This window comes from Pleurodeles waltl, chromosome 9, assembly GCF_031143425.1.
Source record: "Pleurodeles waltl isolate 20211129_DDA chromosome 9, aPleWal1.hap1.20221129, whole genome shotgun sequence".
In the NCBI taxonomy this organism is placed as follows: domain Eukaryota; kingdom Metazoa; phylum Chordata; class Amphibia; order Caudata; family Salamandridae; genus Pleurodeles; species Pleurodeles waltl.
In genome coordinates, this window is record NC_090448.1 from 1,176,031,326 (window position 1) to 1,176,048,219 (window position 16,894).

The 16,894-nt window shown below is 48.4% G+C and overlaps 1 long non-coding RNA gene across 1 annotated transcript in view; it reads right to left on the reverse strand.

Annotated features, from left to right (window-relative positions):
• Window positions 1-1,948: 1,948 nt before the first annotated feature.
• Window positions 1,949-16,894, reverse strand: part of LOC138260507 (uncharacterized) — an 84,696-nt gene continuing 69,750 nt past the window's right edge. The window contains exon 4 of the long non-coding RNA XR_011198863.1: window positions 1,949-2,254. This is a non-coding gene — a long non-coding RNA (uncharacterized lncRNA). The remainder of the gene's footprint in view (window positions 2,255-16,894) is intronic.

Sequence of the window (16,894 nt, forward strand, 5' to 3'; positions counted from 1 at the left end):
ATAGGTACTGATCTCATGAATGAATTTCCTGAGGTTTTTAACTCCAAAGTTGGATGTATAACTGGGTACAAACATTGCATCTGTTTGAAGGAAGGCTCTAAACCTGTGGCATGTGAAGTGAGTAGTATTCCTTTTAACTTGCAGAGTAAAGTAAAACTAGAACTTCAAAGGTTACAATCAGAGGGTGTTATTGAAGAGGTTGACGCTGCACAATGGATTGCCCTGATTGTGGTTGCTACGAAAGATCTGGGGACATCAGATTGTGCATTGACCTCATGCATCTCAATAAAGCTATTATTGAACATAAGTTTCCACTGCCAAAACATTAACGAAATGGTCAGCTCGTTAGGTAAAGCCAAGTATTTTACTACTTTAGACCTGAGTTCTGCGTATCATCAGGCTCAGTTGTGTGAAGAATCAAAGTTATTAACCTCATTTATTACTCCATTTGGGGTTTATAAGTTTAATAGGATGTCTTTTGGCTTATGATCAGCAGCTTCTGTCTTCCAGAGGATTATGAATGTGATTCTTGGAAAATTGGAAGGCGTCAAATTCTTTCAGGATGATGTACTTGTCTTCTCGTACACTCTTGAACAACAAACAGGCAAGGCAATAGACCCTTCTCAATTGGGATCCTGGGCAGCGCATCCGCTTCACAGGTGAGTTTCTGTTTTAGCGCCACGTCTCCCCATCTTTTATCCCTTAAACTAACTCTAGAGGAAGATTCTAGTAACCTCCTCCCTTCTGTTATGGAATTCAACGCTGGCTGTACTTTGTCTGTGTCAAAAACACGCAAAAGAGCTGCCCAGGCTCTGGTGCTTGTGTTGAGGCGAAACTGTACATTCCTCTGATAAGACGTTCTTAACCTTGTGAGTCTGCATCCCCCATCATATGTTCCAGCACTGACTGACCCTGTTCTTGTAGAGAGAAAAACAAGTTCTGTGTGGAAAAAACACCTGCATGACCCTGCATTCGCAACAGGGCACAAAATGGAATCACTTGCACAAAAATAGAGTCGATGGTCAAATGATGGCTAAATCTAAATAGCATCACACTTCACCCTTTAACCATTGACTCTCATAGCATACTGGTTTAAAATCCATCTTTTTAGGTTGAAACATAGAGATTAGGTACGCATTGGACACAGCAGCATAGCATTATTATAATACAGATTACCATAAGTATCCCACCCAAAATCAGGGAGCCATCCAAAGAACCAGCCCCACTGTTTTTTGTCTACATCTTGTGTCACCCCATTTACCAATTCATGCAAGGCTCCAATGTGAGACTGGATAGGTTTAGAATGGTCTGACAAGTTAAAACAACACATTCCTTCAAATTCTGAGCAACCGGGGCCATGCTTTATAAGCAAGTAGTCAATGGCTGCTTTATTTTGTAAAGCAGCTTTTCCAATGCCTCGTATAGCTAGTAATAGTTCTGCCAAAGCAGCACATGTATGATTAGATTGATGTGAAGGAGTCGCAATTTTCACTGAGTTGAACTGTTTCCTCTGTGTTTCAAGTACGTAATGCTGAGTGTAATGGAAACATCATAAGTCCTAGCTGCGTGAAAGCACATGACCCTCCTGTTATATTTGCAGGTATGTACGTATATGTGACATTTCCACAAGAAAATAACCATCCGACTGGCAACTTGATGCGCTTCATATAACTAGCAGCAGGCGTTTTACTCTCGCAGACCACGCTATTAGTTACATTGATGCACATTTTCTCAGTTCTAGTCTGAGGTTGTTTGAGTCTTTTCGAGTCTGGGCCCATTTGCCAATGTGGTTGGCATCACAAGTTAAATTATAACACATGTCACTGGCAGTGACTTTGTAAATAATCACCTGTATTAGATTGTTCAATCTGTCATCAGTTGTTTCTTGACAAAACCGACAGTACTCATAAGGTGAAAAATTAGTCAGTACACCACTTTCCTCCACCGCCTCTTCTTTATTGGTATCATTAAATACTTGCAGCAAAACACTATCAGGAGTTGGAATGGTGACGAGGCAGGTGGAAACGACATCTGTGGTGCTTTTCTTGTTCATCATACAAAAATCCAACCTGTTAAGCACAGTCTGTGCTAGGTAGGTACAGACGTTTTCAGGCTGGTGCAGCAGAGGTGTCGATTGGTGCTCTCGGTCGGTCACTTCGGAGCAGGAGGCCTTCGGTCCCTCCTGACCCCACTCGGACATCCCAAAAAATACCCCATACAGCACAATCATCACAACGGCACCTCGTAGTATGATCTGTAAAAGAGACAAGTATGATCATTCTTGCAAAATTTGCAGCTGGTACATGTTCCCACTTTTCCTATCCTGGTTTCATGACTAATAGAATGTTATCTTTTCCTTTTGAAATGACTTCTGCTTGTTCAGGGGGACAATTTGGTGAGTCTATCCATGGCTTGGCACCGGGATTCTTCTCAGTGGAGCCAAAGCCTTCCTCCCCTCACACTGTAAGAAGGGACGGAGCATCCTCCTTTTTGACTATTCCTCCGTATACAGGAAAGATCACTTTTTGAGCAATTCTTTCTCCAGGTTGTACTATCAAAAAGCGTATCCACTGTTCAACAAAATTACCTTAATTTTGCCTTGGTAGTCTGCATCGATTACCCCGCCCTGCAACCTGAATACCCTTGAGTGCCAACCCAGATTGAGGAGCAATCAATCCGAAATGCTCCAGGGGAATTTGTATCCCGACTTCTGTTTCAGTCAGTACCATATCTCTTGGTTTCAGTCTGTACAGGTTCAAAGTAGGCAAATTAAGACCTGCAGCTTCTGGAGTTGCTTGGTACTGAGCTAAAGCTCCTGTTTTTGTCTCCCAACACGTAATAGGATTAGTCACCACAGGAGTTTTTATCTGTAATGTTAGGGTCAACTTTTGCGTCAAAGGAGTTTCTGCATTTGTCACAGGTCTATTGTTTAGTATTAGTAGTGCTTTCTTTATATGATCTCTCCAATTTTTCAGCAATCCATCTGACAGCTTATGTAACTGGGATTTCAACAGTCCATTCATTCTCTCAATCAATCCTGTAGCTTGTGGGTAATATGGAACATGATAAATCCATTCTATATTGTGCTGCCAACAGTAATCTTGCACCAAGTGACCTTTAAAATGTGAACCGTTATCACTTTGGATCTGGAGTGGAACTCCATAGTACAACATCACCAAGTCTAGGGTCTTAATCATATTGAACTGAGTAGCACATTAACATAGACACTATCAGATAGCCAGAATAAGTATCTAACACTGTGCAGGCATACTGACAACCACGACCAATGGGCATTGGCCCAATGTAATCAGTCTGCCGTATCTGCTCTGGCAACATTCCTCTTCCCAACTGACCTCTAACTGTCTGCAGGACAGAAATCTTTTGTATGTGTTGACAAATAGGACATTGCATGATAATTGTCTTAATCATATCTGGGGTAATTTGCATCCCTCTAAACTCTGCCCAGCCGTTAGTGGCCTTCTTTCCCAGGTGTCCACATTTTTGGTGCGCCCAGTTAGCCATCCCCACCAAATCAGAATCCTGTGTCACCCTGCGAGACTTTGGCCTTTTCGTCTGCAAGGGAATTAAATCATCGTTCTAGTGAGTCAGTGGGACAGTCAACATCTACATGGTATACAGTGACGGTACTTTGCTGTAACATGTCCCAGATTTCCTGCCACAATTCTTTACCCCACACCTCCTTCTAATGTATTTGTCAGTTATGTGCATGCCATGTGGGGAGCCACGTAGCTAGCCCGTTGGCAGTAGACCAAGAATCAGTACAAATGTGACATTTCCCACGTGACTCTTGTTTTAGAGTTTGATATACAGCGTACAATTCTGCATTTTGGCTGCTCTTTCCTTCTCCAGTAGTGGAAAGCAACTTTTTTGTTACTGTATTGAATGACACTGCTTTCCAATGTCTCTTGTGTAGGAGGTTGGCCCCCTATGTAGTGTGCAAAGCTTAGCACACTGTGGAGGGGGTCCAGGCAACCACACATTGGTTTACAGGGACAAAAAGTAGATCAACTAATGCTCTAAATTTTAAGGTACCTTGGTTGAGCAGTTAGGCCAGTCTTGGAGAAGTACTCACAGCATCAATCTTGCAGCTCACACACTCAAAGGAATAACTGAAGATCAATTTATAAAAATACTTTAGATTTTTATGTAAAATTTTAAGACCAAGATTATTAAAATTGGTTAAGTACTTTTTGAGATATGAATTTTTGAAGTTTCATAAATATAGACTTTCTGTGCATAATTATGCACCATAGGAACCACAGGTGGATCACCTGTAAAAATACATATGAAATCAGTGGGTTTACCAAGTTTACCAAGTTCTTGGTCGAGGTTGTCGGTGGGCATGCTGTGCCAGCTGGAGAAGTTTGGGTGGCTCCTGCTTCCGACTAGAGCAGCCGGAAAAGATCTCTGGAGCTGGTGCAGGGCCACTGTGGGGGACCACTTGGAAAAGCACTGCACAGGTAAGTTTAATCGTGAATCCATGGGGTCCTCTTGTATTCTCGAGGTCACAAGGGGTGGGCGACCCTTAGAGCACAGTTGGTTTTTTGGTGCAGGGCACAGGGTGCAGATTGGATCGGTGAGCCAGGAGCAGTGTGCAAGGATGCCGTCAGGAACAGGAGGTAGGTTGGTTCAAGGGTTGTTTGCAGGACAATGGGGGCACACTGGCAGGGGTTACAGGGTGTTCCTAAAGTACCTCAACTGGGGCTTCCTTCTGGTCCTTTTGCAGTCCCAGGCGGCCTGTTTTTCTTGGTGTTTGAAGTTGGCTGACCAATACCCAGGGTATTGGCACGGTTTGACCGCAAGAGGACAAAATGCCACCAAACTTAACACACTGGCAGTGTTTGTCCTCGCAATTATTGGGATGGAGTTTGGTCTGGTGCGGCATCCGGTCCGATAGTTAGCTTCCAGTCAGTTAAGTGAACCTCACTGACATGTTGGTTTTCTGTGGTTTTAGAGTGGTACCTCCATTCTGGAGGGAGTTCTCTGGTGATTTGCAAAGCCTGGAGGTCGTCAGGGGTTTTTGTGGCATTGTCCAGTTGTCCAGCAGCTCCTCAGCTGTGATTGTCGGGCAGTGGCTTTTCTTTGATGCAGCAGGTCCACAGTTCTCATGCTTCGGATCTTCTTGGTGCTGGTCTTCTTTTGTCTGTCAAATCTGATTTCTTGGTCTAGGGATGCCCACTAAATACTGTATTTAGTGGGCGCTTTAGGGGGAACCTGGTAGTGACCAATGTGTCATCTACCTTGAGGTGACTACACCCACTAAGCGACCACTTCTTGTGGGCAGGGGTCAGTACCCTAACCCTGATTGGCTACTTTCCTTCCATCCACGATGGAGGAAAATGAAATAGAGGGTTCACATTGCAGGCAACACCCTAGGGGTGGTGCATACCAAGTGGGATGACGCATCCTGTCCTTTGTTTGAATTTCCCACTGTTGCTCCCACCAAAAGTGGGGGTTTGCAATGGGGGTGACCATCTGCTGCTAGCAGTAGGCCTGGGGGTTGAGTTTCAAAGGCGGTAAGCCCTTTGAAGCTCACCACCAGGGCAGTGCACACTCCTGATGGAAGGGGTGTTGGCACCCCCCTCCCAAGAAGGACTTTGTTCTGCAACCCAGAAAGAAGGATCTCTCACCCCAAGGTTGTAGATTGGCTGCCTGGCAGTGGCAGGCTGGTTAGGGCCAGTCAGCAACCATGCCTGGATAGTTAGCTTTTGCAGGGGGCACCGCTAAGGTGACCCCTGGGTACATTTAGTAATACATGTAATACTGGTACCAGTTTGTATTTATCTTTCTGAGTTGTTTGATACCAAAGAACCCAGGGTTCAGAGTGGTCATCCTGTAGCTGTGAACTCGTACTGACCAGTGCCCAGCACATGCATTTAGAATGGCTGCTCTGTTCACTCACGATGTCCCAGGTTTGGCAGGGACACTGTGGGGGCATATTGCTCATGCAGCTATGCCCTCATGTACATTATAGTGCACCCTGTCTTAGGGTTGGAAGGCCTGCCAAAGGGGTGTCTTACCCATAGTATATGCACTGTATATTGGGCAGGGCACACAACTAGTGTGCCATGTCGTGTTTGTGTTTTAGGTTTGCCCCAGAGTACTCAGCCTACAATGGTAGGACTAGATACATCTGGATGCCTGGCCCCAAAGGATGGCACAGTCATTGCTGCTGCCCTCAGGGGCCTACCCTTAGTACCCCATGCCCTGGTACCTAAGTACCTTTTTACTAGGGACTTACAGTGGCAGCTACAGGTGTCTCCAATTGTGCCAATGCATCACAACAGTTTAGGGAAAGAGCTCTGACCGAGGGAACCTGGTTAGCAGGGACCCTGGGCACAACAATTTCTAGGCTACGTCATACACCAGGCAAAATGTGGGGGCTAACCATGCCAAAAAGAGGCCTTTTCTCACATCTTGGCCCCTACATATTTTGTTGAACCATTGGTGAACCATACATGCTTCCTGTCCCCAGGGGACAAGGACTCAAATGGCTCACCCCACCTCCCTGGTGACTCTTTTACCTGTGGTACCTCCTATACTACCTCCACATCCTCCACGGGAGATTGTACCACCTGTTCATGCAGGACAGCAGTTCCAATGCCATAAACATATCTCTCCCAGATACTCAGTTATTATCTGTGTGACCTTCAGACCAAGAGGCTCTCTCAGGTTTCGTCCATTCTCCCAGCTCTCCCAACTCACGGACAGCCTCCAGTACATCCTTTAAGGGATTGAGGGGCATATTTAAGAGGCCCTAGCGCCATAGGAGAGTCACTTTATGTGACGCTCCAGTGACGCTAACCTCTGCTCCATATTTACAAGGAGATGTAACACCACTTTTTGTGGCATTACGCTTCCTTGTAAATACGGGCCCCTCTGATGCAGTTTTCTGCGTCATAGGGGTGAGCAATGGGTGTTGGTGCGAGTGTGCCACAGCAACACCCATTGCATTTCGATGCTGCCTCAGATTTACGAGATTTTGTAAACCTGAGGCAGAGCCAAAATCTAACTACACCCTGGAGGTGGCGTTAGGAAGGCGCAACAAGGAGGAATGCTTTTATTCCTCCCCGTTTTTTGCTTTTCTTCTGTGTGTTCTGCTTTCTGCAGCACACACAGAAGAAGCAAAATGCCATGAATGATTGTTTATGTGCGGGAAGGTGTACCTTCCTGCACATAACAATCATTTGAAAATGATGCTTTGGCATATCTTGGGACAACACAGGGGTGCGCCGTATTCAATTAAATATGGTGCATCCCTGCGTTGTGAAAATGACGCAGCGCGGCGCTGCCAATTTTGGCCCAGCATTCCGCTCCGTCACTTTCCTATAAATATGGTCCTCAGTGTTTTCTGTAGTGTATGGAGTCAGGCTGCACGGCGTGGCGCTGTGTAAATCTAGCTCCTGCTCAGACAAACACTTTCTCTAAGACAGCCTCAGACCTCTACCCCTTCATAGCACAGGAAGGCAACTTCAGAGAATGTGTGTTCAGGTTAACAGAACCAGCAGACACTTGCATCAAGAAACCACTCAGTGAAGCTCCCAGAGCAACTTAGCTAAAAAAAAGTATTTTATGATCACACTAAGACCAAAACGGCAAACATTGGCTCAGTCACTGCAAAACTGTTGCTTTCTAATGTGACATTTCTGTTGCATATGGCTTCTGCATTCTCCATGGAGAGTCAGTGAAAGTTCCTGTGCAGTACTCAGGTGTGGTCTCTGGAGGCTTTGTTTACCTCCAGTCCCACAGCAGGAGTCCCTGCTCCCTCTGGCACTCAGCCAGACCAGAGGGGCTGGATGGCAGTCAGTCGTCTTGGCAGTAAGACTCTGTTCTCAGCTTCCAAACTTCACAGAGTTCCTCTAGGGGTGCCTCTGGCTTGTGTCTCTATGGCAGACAGAGTGTCTCTGGTCTTTCCAAGTTTACCTAATCAACAGACCAATGCAAGTTGCTATTGACCACTCTTGCTTCAGCAAACATTTTTAAAATGTTAATATATGAACAAAGTAGCGACCTTTCATTCTTTACCTTTCACTTTATATAGTTTTACTTCATCATTACGCTCTTTTCTACTGCTGGTTCCCGTGTTCAGAGGCACTCTGCAGTATTTCCTTCGAACTGCACTGACTTCTGACCCCTAGATTTCCTACACAATCCTCAGCTCCCTGCCCATTTGTTTTTAGTATCGACACGATCGCCATTTTTACTTTGCTGCTCCATTTTCCGACCGCCATCTTGGTCGGCAGTCTAGTTGTTGGGCATCCATTTTTTGGATGCACTATTTAAACAGCTGTACGTGCCGGCCGTGCCGCTGGCACGCCTGGGAGAGCCCAGAGGCCAGTTATTCTGTTGGAAAGACCTTTAAAAGGTTAGTTTACTCACGCCAACAACTGTTGGCCTATAACAATATCCCTTTGGACATATCCCACTCGGTTTACACTCTTGATTCTGTAAATTGGGCATGCCACAGCTGCCTCTGGACCCTTCTACACGTCTTGCCACCCCCCACTACTAACGTTACTAAACACCTGGGCAGACTCTTTTTGGTCAACTGTCGTTCCTTGTCTGCCCACATCCTACATATTTTTTCATTACTAGAAGATTATCGTCCAGACACGTTATTTCTGACGGAAACATGACTCAATGAAGACTCCTCCCCCGAAGTATTAAGGGCTCTACCACAGGGCTGAGAACTCAGGCCAGGGGTAGAGGTATTGCCATCATCCATAAAAAGTCCATCAAATGCTCCACTACTCCCCTAGACATCCCTGGATACGAAAGCTTGTTTTTTTCTTTATATCTTAGTGCAACATTCACCTTCTCAGGAATACTCATCTATCCTTATGGGAGCTTTTTACAGGCCCTGACAGACTTTGTAGCAGGCATTTCTTGCAAACCCCCCCAATTTTACCATACTCAGAGACTTCAATATTCATGTTGACAATGCACACTGTTCTTCTGCCAAAACGCTCCTTTCGAACGCGGCAGCACTAGACCAGACTCAGCACATCACAGAACCCACCCATAGTAAAGGCCATACTATCGACTTAGCCTTCTCTGACTTTCTTTTCTATACTCCTATGCCTCTTATTTGGACAGACCATTACTTACTTTCATTTACACCACTATGTGGAGCTCCTTCCTTCCACCAACCTCCTCTAAAGACAACTTCTCGCCAATGGTCAAAATTAGATCCTAGAGGTTGGCAGGATACTCTCTGTCTTTCATCTTTTAACCACAATGAACCTAATACTGGTCATGTAGAAAACTTTAACAACTGGATCTCTACTTCTCTAGATACTCTCCTTCCGGTTAAGGCGATTGTTAAAAGGCCCAAGCATAAGGCCAAACCCTGGTTCACACCTCAACTGCTGGAACTAAAAAAAGAGTGTAAGAAGTTAGAAAGACGTTGGAGGAAAGACTACAGCATCCCCTCAAAAAAATATATAGGGTGGCTATTATAATCTATCATGAGGGAATCAAATCAGCTCAATCTTCATTTTACAGTACTAGAATAGAACAATCTGCTAATTCTCAGAAAGAGATTTTCCATATTTTCAAAGAATTTACTCATATTTCCCCTGATGATCCTCCTATAGAGGCCTCTATTGATCATAGTAACAATCTGGCAGATTTCTTTCAGAAAAAGATCACTGATATCTACTCCTCCTTTCCGGTCATTTCTGGTCAGGAAATACATAGTGACCCATACATTAGCACCCAGCCCTCACTGTTTCCGCTTGCAGTTTTTCAGCCTCCAACAGAGGCGCTTGTTACGTGGGGCCAGATGCAGGAAACGATTAGCGAGTCGCAAACGGCAAAATTTGCCATTTGCGACTCGCTAATCGCATTTCCTGATGCAGAAATGCATATTGCGAGTCGGGACCGACTCGCAATATGCATTTCAGAATCGCAAATAGGAAGGGGTGTTCCCTTCCTATTTGCGATTCGGAGTGGCATGCAATACCATTAGCGACCGCATATGCGGTTGCAAATGGTATCGCAGTTACCATCCACTTCAAGTGGATGGTAACCCACTCGCAAATTGGAAGGGGTCCCCATGGGACCCCTTCCCCTTTGCGAATGGACCCAAAACCATTTTTCAGGGCAGGTAGTGGTCCAAGGGACCACTACCTGCCCTGAAAAAATACCGAAACTAAAGGTTTCGGTTTTTTTTTTAAGTGCAGCTCGTTTTCCTTTAAGGAAAACGGGCTACACTTAAAAAAAAAAACTGCTTTATTGATAAAGCAGTCACGAACATGGAGGTCTGCTGACGACAGCAGGCCTCCATGTTTGCGAGTGCCTAGACTCGCTATGGGGCCGCAATTTGCGACCCACCTCATTAATATTAATGAGGTGGGTCATTGCGACCCCATAGCGACTCGCAGACGGTGTCTGAGACATTGTTCTGAATACCAATTTGCGAGTTGCAAATTGCGAGTCGCAGGGACTCGCAATTTGCAAGTCGCAAATTGACATTTTCCTACATCTGGCCCTAACTGTCTCCACAATATAAAATCAGGATCTCCCCTTGGCCCTCCTCCTCCCTCTATTTTAGCGCTGGCCTCCAACATAATATCTCCTCCTCTGACAAATATTCTTAACCACTTCTTAACGTCAGGATTTATACCCCAATCCCTTAAACATGCCGTGGTCAAACCCCAGCTGAAAAAACATAAGCTCGTCCCCACATTGCTAAGCACCTACAGGCCTATTGCTCTTCTTCCGATTCTGGCTAAGATTATGGAAAAGCATGTCAATAATCAGCTGACATGTTTCCTCGAAGACCATGAACTTCTGGACCCTTTTCAAATGGGATTCAGGCCCCAGCACAGCTCAGAATCAGCTCTACTAGCAGTCAATGAAAGCACCCGCCAATTGTTCGATCGCGGTGGACACGCAGCCATCATCCTGTTAGATCTCAGTGCCGCATTTGACACAGTAGACCACAACATCCTCCTCCAAAGACTTTCTGCTATAGGAATAGAAGGCACAGTATTGAGCTGGTTTTCCTCATTCCTGAAAGGCAGAACCTTTCAAGTTCTTGACCGATCGTTTCTGTCTAAACACTCCCCCTTACATGCGGTGTCCCTCAGGGCTCCTGGTTGAGCCCTACACTTTTTAATATCTATCTCTCTTCTTTAGCCAAAGTCGTGGAACTCCATGGCCTTTCCGTGGTCTCATATGCTGATGACACACAGTTAGTAATGTCACTCTCCAACGTCAAGGGTCCGTCTCATATGAACCTTTCACTCAGATGTAGCCAAATGGATGACTGAGTCCAAACTTAAACTTAATGATGGAAAGTCAGAAGTAATGATTGTGGGTAACTGTGCCCCCTCTAACTTCCCGGCACTACTTCCAGAAGATTTTAATAATCTTCTGCTCCCTAAGGATCAAATAAAGAGTCTAGGCTTCTGGCTAGACCGTTGCCTTACGATGGAGCAGCAATCTAAAAAGATTGCCTCATCATGTTTTTGCCTCTTAAGAGCCTTAAGGAAAATTCTTAATCTCCTGCCTCCTCTTTCCAGGAGAATTCTTATCCAGGCCCTGATATTGTCACGAATGGACTATGGCAATTCCCTCTTTCTCAGCTCCCCTGGCTATGTGATAAGGAGACTGCAGGTTGCGCAAAATGCGGCTGCAAGATTACGCATGAACATACCTGAAATATCTATCAGATAAACCTGCTTTAGTCTCCCTTCACTGGCTACCCATAGGACATCGGATTAACTTTAAGGCCCTATGCATGACACACAAAGCCCTTCATAATAAAGGCCCTACATTTTTTAGGCAAAACACCTCATTTTACGTTCCTACAAGGAACAGCTAGTCCATATCGCTCTAGTCATGAGATCCTCTTGGGGAGGTAACTCTTTTTTAGTTAACGCTGCTCATCTTTGGAATTCCCTGTCCCTAGAACTCCGACAAGAACCTTTGGAACTACCTTTCCGTAAAAAATTGAAGACCTTTTTATTTTCATCACAGTTCTTCTCTTCGGCTTTCTGTTCTGAGCTGTCACTTACCTTTCAGTGCTGGGAGGCCTTCGGGTAGCCATGTGCTTTACAAATTACCTAAACTAAACTAAACTATTTCCAAAGAAGACAATTAAACAAGAAATGTAAAACCGTTGACATTGGGGCATGATCCATCTCCATCACACAAGGGTTGTGTGCGCTTCTCCTATCCATTAACTAGTTAGGGCTTCTCATTATAAAGTGAAATAGAGCAAACTTTTTATATTAATATTTACGATATTCATAAATACTCCCCCAAACCAAAATTCCTTCACTGAACAGGGGAGCTGAAATGCTTCATAAGTAACTCACATTTAAGGTTTGTTCCAAAAGCAAAGTATGACGATACATTGAAACAAAACAAAAAAAAGTAATTTGGTGATAAAGAAATAGGCGACAACAAGTATTGGCCGAGCTGCGGAAACTGCACATTCTCTCTTTCACTCCCTTCCAGCAGTAAATGTGCACAGAGTGACCATCAAGCTGGAGTTAGAGGCTCACATTTTTTTTAAATATTGTTCTGTGGTTTTGAGGGCCTTACTTTGAGGATCAAGGGGCAGGTTGGTTGAAAGAGGTGAGGCTGGGATGTAAAGAGGAGATGCAAACATGAATGTTGTAGGTTTCCTCTGAATGTTGTCTACATTGATGCAAAATCTGAGCCACCAGCCCTGACCTCAGGAGTTCCTCAAGGTTCAGCTTTGAGCCCATTACTATTCAACATCTATGCCGCCCCCTAGCAGATCTAATAGAGAGCTGCGGGATCTCTCTTTTTACATATACAGATGACACACCGATTATTTTCTGTCTGTCATCGGCCCAGAACCAGGACTTGTCGATCTTGAACCTGGGCTTCAGGAAAATCTCAGGATGGATGAATAAAAACTCCCTCAAGCTCAATGGTGATAAGACAGAGGTCATGGTTCTGGGTAAGAACGCCGCTCTCTGGGGCCCTAGACATCGGCCAGCTTCTTTAGAGAACTTGCCTACTCCATCCACAAAGGTGAAAAACTCGGGCATCCTTATAGATGGTGAATTGACCTTGAAACTGCAGGTGACTAAAGTAACGGGCACCTGTTTTATGGTTCTCAGATGGGTAAGAAAGATCATCTGGCTAATTCCCCCTGCAGCTCAGAGGGCCGTAATCCAAGCTCTAATTATATCTAGACTGGGTGACGGAAACATGCTCTCTCTTGGCGTTGATAAGTCAACGATTCACTGCTTACAGTGCAGAATGCTCTTCAACTTACCCAAATCAGACTCAGTTTCTCACCTGCTACAGGGACCTACACTGGCTTAGGATAGCCAGGACACCTTTGGCTTGATAGTGATTGTTTTCCTTTCATTACTCATTAAGGGGGTCATTACAACATTGCCGCCCACCAAGTTGTAACCGCCGGACGGCCACCAATGTGGCCGCACTCACGCAGTGCCCATTTCGACATCCCCACTGGGCCGGCGGGCGGAAACCGAGTTTCCGCCCGCCGGCCCAGCGGGGATGTGGGCCGCAACATGGAGCCGGCACCAATGGAGCCGGCGGTGTTGCGGCCGTGGGACGGGTGCAGACAGTGAAAAGCCGCATGGGGCCCTGTCAGGGGGCCCCTGCCCTGCCCATGCCAGTGGCATGGGCAGTGCAGGGGCCCCCAGGGGCTCCGCGACTCCCCATACCGCCATCCTTTTCCTGGCGGTTCAAACCGCCAGGAAAAGGATTGCGGTCGGGGACTCGTAATCCCCTGGGCAGCGCTGCAATTACTACCACCGGGGCCATTGTGGCGAAAACCGCCGGCCCCGATGGTGCGAACGCGGCGCTTCTGCCGCGGTCGTAATCCCCCAGGAAGCACCACGAGCCTGTTGGCAGTGCTTCTGTCATTTTAGCCCTGGCGGTCTCGTACCGCCAGGGTCAAAATGACCCCCTAAGTCTCTAGGCGTATGGATCTTACAGTATACCCCCCAGCTTCAGACTAAACTCTGAGCGACCTTTGACCCTGTCACCAGGCAGGCCGCCCCCCCCATCTGCCACGCAGCCCCCTGTGGGTTGAACCTCCGTTGCCGCTTTGCCGCCTGACTACTCGCTCCCTTTTTTTCTGTACCCCTGCGCTTGGCTTCTGCGCCACTTAGTTTTTTCATTCTGTGCCCCTGTGTTTTGCTTTCGGTACCCCTGTGCTCTGTTGTCCCTCTCCAGCCGTCTTTTCCTGCCCTTTTTTCCCCGGGTTTTTCCCTCGCCGCTGAGCCCCTGCTGCCCCGCCCCCTTCACTCCCATTAGCTGCCCCGCTCCCACCTCCCAGCTGCTCCTCCCTCCCTCTGCCCTCATATGGAGGCCGCAAAGCGGTGGTAGAGAGCGACCTTTGACCCTGTCTCCAGGCAGGCCGCCCCCCCCATCTGCCACGCAGGCCCCTGTGGGTTGAACCTCCGTTGCCGCTTTGCCGCCTGACTACTCGCTCCCTTTTTTTCTGTACCCCTGCGCTTGGCTTCTGTGCCACTTCGTTTTTTCATTCTGTGCCCCTGTGTTTTGCTTTCGGTACCCCTGTGCTCTGTTGTCCCTCTCCAGCCGTCTTTTCCCGCCCTTTTTTCCCCAGGTTTTTCCCTCGCCGCTGAGCCCCTGCTGCCCCGCCCCCTTCACTCCCATTAGCTGCCCGCTCCCACCTCCCAGCTGCTCCTCCCTCCCTCTGCCCTCATATGGAGGCCGTGAAGCAGTGGTAGAGAGCGACCTTTGACCCTGTCACCAGGCAGGTCGCTTCCCCCATCTGCCACGCAGCCCCCTGTGGGTTGAACCTCCGTTGCCGCTTTGCCGCCTGACTACTCGCTCCCTTTTTTCTGTACCCCTGCGCTTGGCTTCTGTGCCACTTCGCTTTTTCATTCTGTGCCTCTGTGTTTTGCTTTCTGTACCCCTGTGCTCTGTCGTCCCTCTCCAGCCGTCTTTTTCCCGCCGTTTTTTCCCCGGGTTTTTCCCTCGCCGCTGAGCCCCTGCTGCCCCGCCCCCTTCACTCCCATTGGCCGCCCGGCTCCCACCTCCCAGCTGCTCCTCCCTCCCTCTGCCCTCATATGGAGGCTGCGAAGCGGCCGCGCAGCGGCCGCGCAGCGGCCGTGCGCAGCGGGCGTGCCACTGGCACACCGTAGGCGCGCCTAAGGCAAGCCCGTCTGCGCCTGTCCGCGCCTGGACCACACCCAGCACCAGAACCCCTGGAACCCGCACTCACTGCAACACCAGACTGCACTACGACGCAAGCATCCTCCACGCACTCAACACCAGACAAGACCACCCCTGCTACCGGGCCACCCTGAAACGCACCCAGGGGCCTTTCGCCTGCCGGAACTGCAGATTCACCAGCATCCAACCCTCCACACCACCAGCCAGAGAACCCAACCACCTCCGCTGCATCCTCCTCAACACCTGCTCCGCTCGCAAGCACGCCATCGAACTTTGGGACCTCCTAGACTCCACCGCCCCCGACGTTGCCTTCCTGACGGAGACCTGGCTAAACGCCACCTCAGCACCAGACATCGCCATAGCCATCCCACAGGGCTACAAGATCTCCCGCAGAGACCGCACCAACGGAGTGGGAGGAGGAATCGCTATCATCCACAAAGACTCCATCAAAATCTCAACGAACACCGATGACACCCTCACCACCGCCGAGCACATGCACTTCCAGATCGACACCGACCCCAACACCACCCTCAGAGGAACTCTCATCTACAGACCTCCCGGACCCCGCCCACAGTTCAGTGACACCATCGCCGACCTCATCAGCACCCACGCCCTCGCTTCCCCGCCTACATCCTCCTCGGGGACCTGAACTTCCACCTCGAGAACAACAACGACGCCAACTCCACCGCCCTGATCGCCAACCTCGCCAACCTCGGACTCAAACAGCACGTAACGACACCTACTCACGCCGCTGGACACACGCTTGACCCCATCTTCTCCGCAAGCCCCCACGTCTCCTTCAACCACACCACTGAACCACACTGGACCGACCACAGATGCGTCCACTTCACCTTCGGAAAACCCACCACACACCACCGCACCCAACAGCTACCACGCCGCTGCTGGGGCAAGGTCACCGAGGACCTACTGACTACCGCCCTCGCCCTGAGACCACCCACCGACCCCACCGACCCAGACACCGCCGCGACCAACCTCACACAGTGGATCAACAACTGCACCAACACCCTCGCCCCTCTCAAGACCTCTACAACCAACCACACCAACAAGAAAGCCGCCTGGTTCACCGAGGACCTCCGGATCTCCAAGCACACCTGTTGGAAGCTGGAGAAGAAATAGCTCCACGACCGAACACCAGACAACCACACAGCCCTCAAGAGCGCCACCCGCAGACACCACCAACTCATCAGGACCGCCAAGAAGACCGCCTTCAAGGACCGCCTAGACAACAACGCACACAACACCAAAGAGCTCTTCAGCATCGTGAAAGAACTCTCCAACCCCAGCTCCATTACCAACGACATCCCGCCATCTCAAGACCTGTGCGACTCACTGGCCACCTTCTTCCACCGCAAGATCACCGACATCCACGACAGCTTCAACCCCGACCCCCCGCACCCACCACCGAGTCCACCACCCCTGCGACTACCACTTGCACCAGTCGCCTGACCGTCTGGTCCAGCGTCAGCGACGAAGGCACCATCAAAACCATGAACTCCATCCACTCCGGATCCCCATCGGACCCCTGCCCTCACCACGTCTTCAACAAAGCCAGCGCAGCCATCGCACCCCAGCTCTGGAAAACAATCAACTGTTCCTTCGAGACAGCAACCTTCCCAGAAAGCTGGAAGCACGCTGAGATCAACGCCCTTCTGAAGAAGCCCAAGGCGGACCCCAAGGACCTCAAGAACTACCG